We start from the raw sequence: 10215 nt of genomic DNA, 5'->3' as shown, positions 1-10215 counted from the left end.
GCGAACTTTATCGTCGATGTTCTCTACTAAATCCTTTCAGCAAAAATATGGCAATATCGTGAAATGATAAAGTATGACACATAGAATGGAACTGCTATCCCCGTTTAAATTAGAAAATCGCATTTCAGTAGGCCTTTAAGTATCCTTCTTGAAAATTACTTTGCAAAAATATATCTGCCACCTAATCAACAGTTTGCTCCCCTTTGTGAGTACCGGTCAGTTTTCTGTGACTTTCTATGGCTCATATGGCTCCGGTGCCAATTCCTGTTTTCGCAACTTGTGATTGGATACTCACTTGGGACTCCCAAGTGAGTATCCAATCACAGCGTAAGGCCAGCGAGAAGGCCTTACTGACAACAACTGGTGATCTGATTGGCTATGGCAATTGTCTATCAACCGTATGTGCCCGTTCACTTACAGTGCACAGACGCCCGCATTGTTGATATTTCGTACAGCATGGCAACATAAGCCAGCTGAATTCTGATTGGATACAAACTAAAACTAAAAACAACAGGCACTGGAAAGAGCATAATATGGCATGAAGAGAATATGAATAATTTTAGATATTTAGGGAAAGTAAATTAAAAATTACTTTTATCTTTAATCATGATCATGATTTCTGGTTATGTTAGGCCAGCAGAGAAGGCCTTGCTGGCCCTGAAGTATTCTGGAAACTGCATAAATTAAAAAAAAAAATGCTGCTGTAATAAATCCATAGTAACCTCCTTAGCAACCAACAACTGTTGCCATCCAACCTAAAATATAAAGTGTTTACTACTGTAGGATTTACTTGTTGTCGTCATCAACTTTTGTCTTCTGTCAAACGGGACTGTTTCTATTGGAGAGCCTTCAGAGAATACCAGGAAGGTAAATAGTTGGTAAAACTGGTTTCATGTGGTTATGGCCTATGATCCTTTTCCTACCCACACTTAATCAATGTGCAGTTGCTTCATCAAAAAAAACCAACTGTTTGCGCTACAAGGCATTCAAAGACAATGAACTTCATTGGGAGGTTAAATAAGAGCCATAACATTTTCAATGGTTCGCTGGTTTTAACAGGTACATCTGCATGGGTTTCAATTCGATGCAGCTGGGAAGCTAATTGGTTACACGCAGTACTTTTCCATCACTGTGTGTTGAGATTCTCCTAAGATCTGAATTGAGCAGGTACATCTGTGTCTTATTAGATTTGATGCACACGTGAGGAGTTAGTCAGCTTTCTCAGCTGAAAACAGTACTTTACCTTCATTCTGTTTCGAGAGTTTGGAAATCATTTTCAAAGCTATAGTTGACCTAATTACATACTTGCCAACCCTCCCGGATTTTCCGGGAGACTCCCGAAATTCAGCGCCTCTCCCGAAAACCTCCCGGGACAAATTTTCTCCCGAAAATCTCCCGAAATTCCCACAATATAAAGAACGTCTACAGTAAAGCAGTATGTCTGCCGTAAACAGCAATGTTGTGACACTCTTAAACAGGACAATACTGCCATCTAGTGCATTTGATGAAAGCACTTTTGTGCGTGCCACACAGCAATGCATCATCAGAGAGGGTGTTCAGCATGGTTAGAAAGATAGTGACAGAGAATAGAACAAGGATGGACAATTCAACCCTTAACTCAACAATGAGTAGATGAGTGTTATGTGTGTGTATATGTGTAAATAAATGAACACTGAAATTTAATCAAGTATTTCTCCTATTTATATATATATTTATATATATATATATATATATATATATATATATATATATATATATATATATATATATATATATATATATATATATAGCTAGAATTCACTGAAAGTCAATTATTTCTATATTGTATGTGTGTAAATAAATGAACACTGAAATTTAATCAAGTATTTCTCCTATTTATATATATATTTATATATATATATATATATATATATATATATATATATATATATATATATATATAGCTAGAATTCACTGAAAGTCAATTATTTCTTATATATATATATATATATATATATATATATATATATATATATATATATATATATATATATATATATATATATATATAGCTAGAATTCACTGAAAGTCAATTATTTCTATATTGTATATGTGTAAATAAATGAACACTGAAATTTAATCAAGTATTTCTCCTATTTATATATATATTTATATATATATATATATATATATATATATATATATATATATATATATATATATATATATATATATATATATATATAGCTAGAATTCACTGAAAGTCAATTATTTCTTATATATATATATATATATATATATATATATATATATATATATATATATATATATATATATATATCCATCCATCCATCCATCCATTTACTACCGCTTATTCCCTTCGGGGTCGCGGGGATATATATATATATATATATATATATATATATATATATATATATATATATATATATATATATATATACATATATATATATATATATATATATATATATATATATATATATATATATATATATATATATATATATATGTATATATATGTATATATATATATATATATATATATATATATATATATATATGAAATACTTGACTTGGTGAATACTAGCTGTAAATATACTCCTCCCCTCTTAACCACGCCCCCAACCACGCCCCCGCCCCAACCACGCCCCCCGCACCCACCTCCCGAAATTGGAGGTCTCAAGGTTGGCAAGTATGCCTAATTAACTGATATAATTTTTAATTGAGAAGCTGTGGAGTCAGAAAGTAAGAAAAAAGCCCTGGGGGGGAAAAAAATGGAATCGCCTGACTTGGAGGATATTCTTTCAGTTGTTTAATTTTGTAGAAAAAAAGCGGATTTTTTTCATAAATTCATAAATTTGTGAATTATCTGCGTTTATCCACGATTATTGCGACAACTTTTTTTGATTAAACATTTATTGATGTGTTAACAGTCCTAATTGTTAGTTTGCCCATGAATACAGCAAGGAAGTGCAGTGAAACACTGTCAAGGAAAATATGATTCTAGTTAGTAGTCGTGCAGTAGCTTTTTGAATCAGCTCGAGGGTGTTTAGAGACTTCCTGAAGCAACTTTTTTAATAAAGAGTAGCGTTGGTCTTGCACTCGACACAATCCAAATGGAAATGGCACAAACCCACTTGACCTGTGTGACTGCTTAGTTTTGAAAAAAGTGCTGCTGCCTCTTCAGCATGAAGGCGATTTGACTGAAAGTACCACTTGTAAACTCAAATGTAGATGCCTTTACATACCAGAGTCAGACAAAAGATCGGTGCTTGTTAACCTGCAGCTACCTCTACAGTCTGTTGTATCTGGTAATACTCTGTGGTGCTAAATACTTTAATGTTGTAAAAGTAACAAAATAAACGAGCTGTATACAAACCCCGTTTCCATATGAGTTGGGGAATTGTGTTAGATGTAAATATAAACGGAATACAATGATTTGCAAATCCTTTTCAACCCATATTCAGTTAAATGCACTACAAAGACAAGATATTTGATGTTCAAACTCATTCACTTTATTTTTTTTTTGCAAATAATAATTAACTTAGAATTTCATGGCTGCAACACGTGCCAAAGTAGTTGGGAAAGGGCATGTTCACCACTGTGTTACATGGCATTTCCTTTGAACAACACTCAGTAAACGTTTGGGATCTGAGGAGACACATTTTTTAAGCTTCTCAGGTGGAATTCTTTCCCATTCTTGCTTGATGTACAGCTTAAGTTGTTCAACAGTCCGGGGGTCTCCGTTGTGGTATTTTAGGCTTCATAATGCGCCACGCATTTTCAATGGGAGACAGGTCTGGACTACAGGCAGGCCAGTCTAGTGCCCACACTCTTTTACTATGAAGCCACGTTGATGTAACACGTGGCTTGGCATTGTCTTGCTGAAATAAGCAGGGGCGTCCATGGTAACGTTGCTTGGATGGCAACATATGTTGCTCCAAAACCTGTATGTACCTTTCAGCATTAATGGCGCCTTCACAGATGTGTAAGTTACCCATGTCTTGGGCACTAATACACCCCCATACCATCACAGATGCTGACTTTTCAACTTTGCGCCTATAACAATCCGGATGGTTCTTTTCCTCTTTGGTCCGGAGGACACGGCGTCCACAGTTTCCAAAAACAATTTGAAATGTGGACTCGTCAGACCACAGAACACTTTTTCCACTTTGTATCAGTCCATCTTAGACATACTTGCCAACCTTGAGACCTCCGATTTCGGGGGGTGGGGGTGGGCGTGGTCGGGGTAAAAGGGGGCGTGGTCGGGGGCGTGGAGGAGTATATTTACAGCTAGAATTCACCAAGTCAAGTATTTCATATATATATTTATTTATTTTATTATATGTATATATATATATATATATATATATATTAATTGTATTATATATATATATATATATATATATATATATATATATATATATATATATATATATATATATATATATATATATATATAAAAATAAATACTTGAATTTCAGTGTTCATTTATTTACACATATACACACACATAACACTAGTTGGCAGTATTGTCCTGTTTAAGAGTGTCACAACATTGCTGTTTATGGCAGACGAACTGCTTTACGGTATACAAAAACGTGACTGCTGTTGTTGTGTGTTGTTGCCGCGCTGGGAGGATGTTAATGAAACTGCCTAACAATAAACCCACATAAGAAACCAAGAACTCGCCCTCCATCATTCTACAGTTATAACGTGATTGGGCAGGTATGCTGGTTATATTGTGGGTTAGCGGACTCAGGTCCTCATGGACCTGAGTCCGCCTGGATTTCGGGAGATTTTCGGGGGAAAATGTGTCCCGGGAGGTTTTCAGGAGAGGCGCTGAATTTCGGGAGTCTCCCGGAAAATCCGGGAGGGTTGGCAAGTATGATCTTAGATAAGCTCAGGCCCAGCGAAGCCGACGCCGTTTCTGGGTGTTGTTGATAAACGGTTTTCGCCTTGCATAGGAGAGTTTTAACTTGCACTTACAGATGTAGCGACCAACTGTAGTTACTGACAGTGGGTTTCTGAAGTGTTCCTGAGCCCATGTAGTGATATCCTTTACACACTGATGTCGCTTGTTGATGCAGTACAGCCTGAGGGATCGAAGGTCACGGGCTTAGCTGCATACGTGCAGTGATTTCTCCAGATTCTCTGAACCCTTTGATGATATTACGGACCGTAAATGGTGAAATCCTTAAATTCCTTGCAATAGCTGGTTGAGAAAGGTTTTTCTTAAACTGTTCAACAATTTGCTCACGCATTTGTTGACAAAGTGGTGACCCTCGCTCCATCCTTGTTTGTGAATGACTGAGCATTTCATGGAATCTACTTTTATACCCAATCATGGAACCCACCTGTTCTCAATTAGCCTGTTCACCTGTGGGATGTTCCAAATAAGTGTTTAATGAGCATTTCTCAATTTTCTCAGTATTTATTGCCACCTTTCCCAACTTCTTTGTCACGTGTTGCTGGCATCAAATTCTAAAGTTAATGATTATTTGCAAAAAAAAAAAAAAGTTTATCAGTTTGAACATCAAATATGTTGTCTTTGTAGCATATTCAACTGAATATGGGTTGAAAATGATTTGCAAATCATTGTATTCCGTTTATATTTACATCTAACACAATTTCCCAACTCATATGGAAATGGGATTTGTAGATTTAATTGTTTTTAAAATTAAATAAAAATGACTAACTGTCTATGTTTCTTGGAGGTGGTCCAATGGGCGAGCATCAAGGACTCGGCCAACCGGTAACAATGGTCTCTGGGATGGGGATCTTCAGGGTGTGGGGAATGTAATCCGGACAAGGCGTTGGGTTTGGTGTTCCTGGAACTGGGGTGATGTTGCACTAAATGCTTCCCATTGCCCTCTTTCCTCTGTGAAATGTTATGATGAAATCCAGATGCTGAAGTCAGGGGCTGATGTTGAGGCCAGCTGCAGCAACAGTGATATTTGACATGAGTGACTATTTTAACACAGTTGACACATGTCTATACCGTCCTCGTCGGGGTCGAAGTGAGATGGATCCTAGTCCGAACACTCTGGACTGGACACAAACCAATCCCAAGGCACATTTTTAATAGACAAACCACATAAACACTACAGAGCAAGAATATGCAAATCAATTGTTTTGGGCGCCACATTTCCAGAAAGTCAAAGACCGGAGGATCAGACTGTAGTAAGCTAACCCGGCCGTATTGGCATGTGTTGCAATGTTAAGATTTCATCATTGATATATAAACTATCAGACTGCGTGGTCGGTAGTAGTGGGTTTCAGTAGGCCTTTAATAGCTGATGCGTTTTAATACATTTTTTAAGTCCAGGTCTCAATGGGACTCGGCACGCTATCTGCAGCTGTCTGGGCAATGCTAAATGGAGATGACCTCTGTGGATTCACTTCATCTTCGACATCATCAGCTCCAGATAACATTGGTTAAGCTTTTGGCTCGGAATGACCTGCAATGCTAACAACGCGGAACGCTAACACCACAGCTAATGGTTGTAGCTGCGACTGTCAAGTTGACCAACTTTTGGCAACGCACACCCGTGGTTTCAGCACCGTTCTAACTTAGAGGAATTACACAGGATGTGACAAAGTATTTCCACAGTGACCGTGTTGTAGTGGCTGGGTGGTGGCCATAGCAATGATGTTTGAAGGATCCTCCGGAACAACTGGGTATCTTGCTCTAAGATACTTTGACATGGTCACCGGATCGAACTCGCAACATTAAGGTTGGGAGTCAACCACTCAACCACCTGAGCAATGAGTAGAAAACACTCAAGCTACTATATTGGGTGAAAACGAGAGTAAAGGTGACTATATATGGTCATATATTTAGATTATATATATACACCGTATTTTTGGGAGTATAAGTCGCCCCGGAGTAAAAGTCGCACCTGCCGAAAATGCATAATAGAGAAGGAAAAAAACATATATAAGTCGCACTGGAGTATAAGTCGCATTTTTGGGGGAAATTTATTTGATAAAACCCAACACCAAGAATAGACATTTGAAAGGCAATTTAAAATAAATAAACAACAGGCTGAATAAGTGTACGTTAGAGATGCGCGGATAGGCAATTATTTCATCCGCAACCGCATCAGAAAGTCGTCAACCATCCGCAATCCACCCGATCTAACATTTGATCAGAACCGCATCCACCCGCATCCACCCGCACCCGCCCGTTGTTATATATCTAATATAGACGATGCAAGGCATTAGTGAGGTTATAAAGCTTTTGCCTGTTAAAGAAAGGAGACTGATCCAATGCAGCACGGACATTCGCGTGCCACGCTGTCACGACCCAGACGCACACCAGTGCGCAATCATATGGGAGCCGCGCTGAGCGCACCTCCAAGCGCGTCTCGCTGCCGGCGACGGCCGGGTATGGGCCCGACGCTCCAGCGCCATCCATTTTCAGGGCTAGTTGATTCGGCAGGTGGGTTGTTACACACTCCTTAGCGGGTTCCAACTTCCATGGCCACCGTCCTAGCTGCTGTCTATATCAACCAGGGTGAGCCCCACCCCTTTCGTGAGCGCACTGCGCGCGGAGTGACCCCTGTTACGCGCCCCCGGCAACAGGGGTGGCGGGCAGGTAAGCTGCGCGGGCGGAGCGCGGAGTGACCCCTGTTACGAGCCCCCGGCCACGGGGGTGGCGGGCAGGTAAGCAGCTTACCTGCTGCGCGTGACGCCGGCCGCGGCGAAGGCGGACGAGGCGGGGTGTCGGTGCGGTGGGCGCGGTGGTGACCCTGGACGTGCGTCGGGCCCTTCTCGCGGATCGCCTCAGCTACGGCTCCCGGTGGGGCCCTCTCGGGGGAAGGGGCCTCGGTCCCGGACCTCGGCGAGGCGTCCCTTCTCCGCTCCGTAAAAGTGTCCATCTCTTTTCTTTTTTTTTCTTCTGTTGTGGCATATGCTGCAGGTGCCTGCTTGTTTTTCGTATGTGGGTAACAACATTTAACTATGTATATATATTTCCGAATTGGTTTAACTGCCACCCGCCTGAATCTATTTAAAATCTAATTTTTTTTAACCACCCGACCCGACCCGACCCGCGGATAAAATCTAATTTTTTAAAATTTCATCCGCCCGATCCGCGGATAATCCGCGGACTCCGCGGTTGTGCCCTCTAGTGTACGTTATATGAGGCATAAATAACCAACTGAGAACGTGCCTGGTATGTTAACGTAACATATTATGGTAAGAGTCATTCAAATAACTATAACATATAGAACATGCTATACGTTTACCAAACAATCTGTCACTCCTAATCGCTAAATCCCATGAAATCTTATACGTCTAGTCTCTTACGTCCATGAATGAGCTAAATAATATTATTTGATATTTTACGGTAATGTGTTAATAATTTCACACATAAGTCGCTCCTGAGTATAAGTCGCACCCCCGGCCAAACTATGAAAAAAACTGCGACTTAGACTTATACTTAGACAAACTTTAATGATCCACAAGGGAAATTGTTCAACACAGTAGCTCAGTTACAATGATGGAAAGTGTAAGGATGGAAAGGACAATGCAGGTATAAATAGACTAAATATAGCAATATAAAATATAACATATATACGAATATATACATAATGTGTGTACAGTATATTATATATACAGATGTATTATATTATGTATCTAACATATATACAATAGTCCGAAAAATACGGTATATACATCCACCTGCTCAGTGGCCTTGTGGTTAGAGTGTCCGCCCTGAGACTGGAAGGTCGTGATTTCAAACCCCGGCCGAGTCATACCAAAGACTATAAAAATGGGACCCATTGCCTCCCTGCTTGGCACTCAGCATCAAGGTTTGGAATTGGGGGATACATCACCAAAATGATTCCTGAGCGTGGCCACCGCTGCTGCTCACTGCTCCCCTCACATAGGGATGGGTCAAATGAAGAGGATAATTTCACCACACTTAGTGTGTGTGACTATCGTTGGGACTTTAACTATAACTTAACTTTAATAGTTATTTCATGTTTAGAAGGTTCTTATTATGTCAACAAATACCAAGGTCATGAGCAGTTTTTTTTCATGTTCTAACTATAGAAATATTTGATTTATTGAGAGTAATCCTATTTCGCAGAAATTCCTTTACCGCAATCAATGTCAGGAAGTGGGAATGTCGCTTTGCGGCGTGACCCCAAGGATGCAGACGGGAGGCAGACGGTAAGTAAATAAATATTATTTGATACAAACATAAGGCGCGCTCACATGGAGAGGAGAAATGAAAAGAAAACTCAACTCACAAAGAACTGGAGAAAACCACTGTTGCCAATCAGGCAAGAGGTGTGGAAGCCTGAGGAAATGACTGATTGGCAACCAGTTACTACAAAATTAGGGCAGAGGACAGGAGCTAAAACACCACACACAGGGAAAAAGCAAACAGTTGCCCAAAACAGTTACTAGAATGTAACAGTCAGGCCTGGGACCAAGGGACGATTGGACTACCTTTTCAATCATGCAGTTGAATTCATACCCACTAACATAAGGTGGCACCTGCGGTTTTATTAGTTTGGGTTGAGATTGAACTCCGACATTACTGACATGACCTAGTTCCACCACATGTTCCAAGTACGTATGTATATATACCATATATACTGCGCATATAAATCTGACATTCCTAAAATATTAAGCCTTTGACTTTTCCATATGCAAGCAGCACTTGAATCCAGGATGGTTTTCTCCCACAGATGTCTGGGAGGCCTGGAGGAAGAGAGGCCTGTCATGAGCTCATATTCACATGAGCATGGGGAGCACAACACTTTGATGTTTCTTTGAGCAGCAGGGCTCGGTAGGCAAGAAGACACACATGGCAAACTTACGACCAGAGAGTAATTTTTTCTCTCGGTTTCTATTCCTCTATAAAATTGTGCCTGAGCTTAGCTTTGATATGCTACGATATATTGCCGGTTCTAAAACAGCTGATCTGGGTTGGTTCAATCAAATCTGATTATGTTCACTCTGAGTTATGACAACAATAAAAAGTTATGACCAATGGAGCGTTGATTCAACGATTCACCATAGCAACTGCGGACAGAAAAGCCTGTGTTTATTTACCCAGCTGGAACTAAGTGTTAATGCGTGTTTATAGTTAGTGTTAGGGTTGTCCCGATACCAATATTTTGGTACTTTTTGATACATTTTCAAATGTACATGCCCTTCATAAGCCAGCGGATCCTGCGTTCCAGTGCCAGAACG

At 39.7% G+C, this 10215-nt stretch overlaps 1 long non-coding RNA gene across 1 annotated transcript; it reads left to right on the top strand.

Moving 5' to 3' along the window:
- The first annotated feature begins 781 nt into the window (after nt 1-781).
- On the top strand, nt 782-9984 carry LOC133592050 (uncharacterized). Its single transcript, XR_009814533.2, has 4 exons — nt 782-867; nt 6324-6437; nt 9101-9183; nt 9708-9984. It is a non-coding gene; the product is annotated as an uncharacterized lncRNA (long non-coding RNA).
- The last annotated feature ends 231 nt before the right edge of the window (nt 9985-10215 follow it).

This window comes from Nerophis lumbriciformis, linkage group LG04, assembly GCF_033978685.3.
Source record: "Nerophis lumbriciformis linkage group LG04, RoL_Nlum_v2.1, whole genome shotgun sequence".
NCBI lineage: Eukaryota > Metazoa > Chordata > Actinopteri > Syngnathiformes > Syngnathidae > Nerophis > Nerophis lumbriciformis.
Note: the sequence above shows the minus strand (reverse complement) of the source record. Positions and strands in the feature narration are given on the sequence as shown.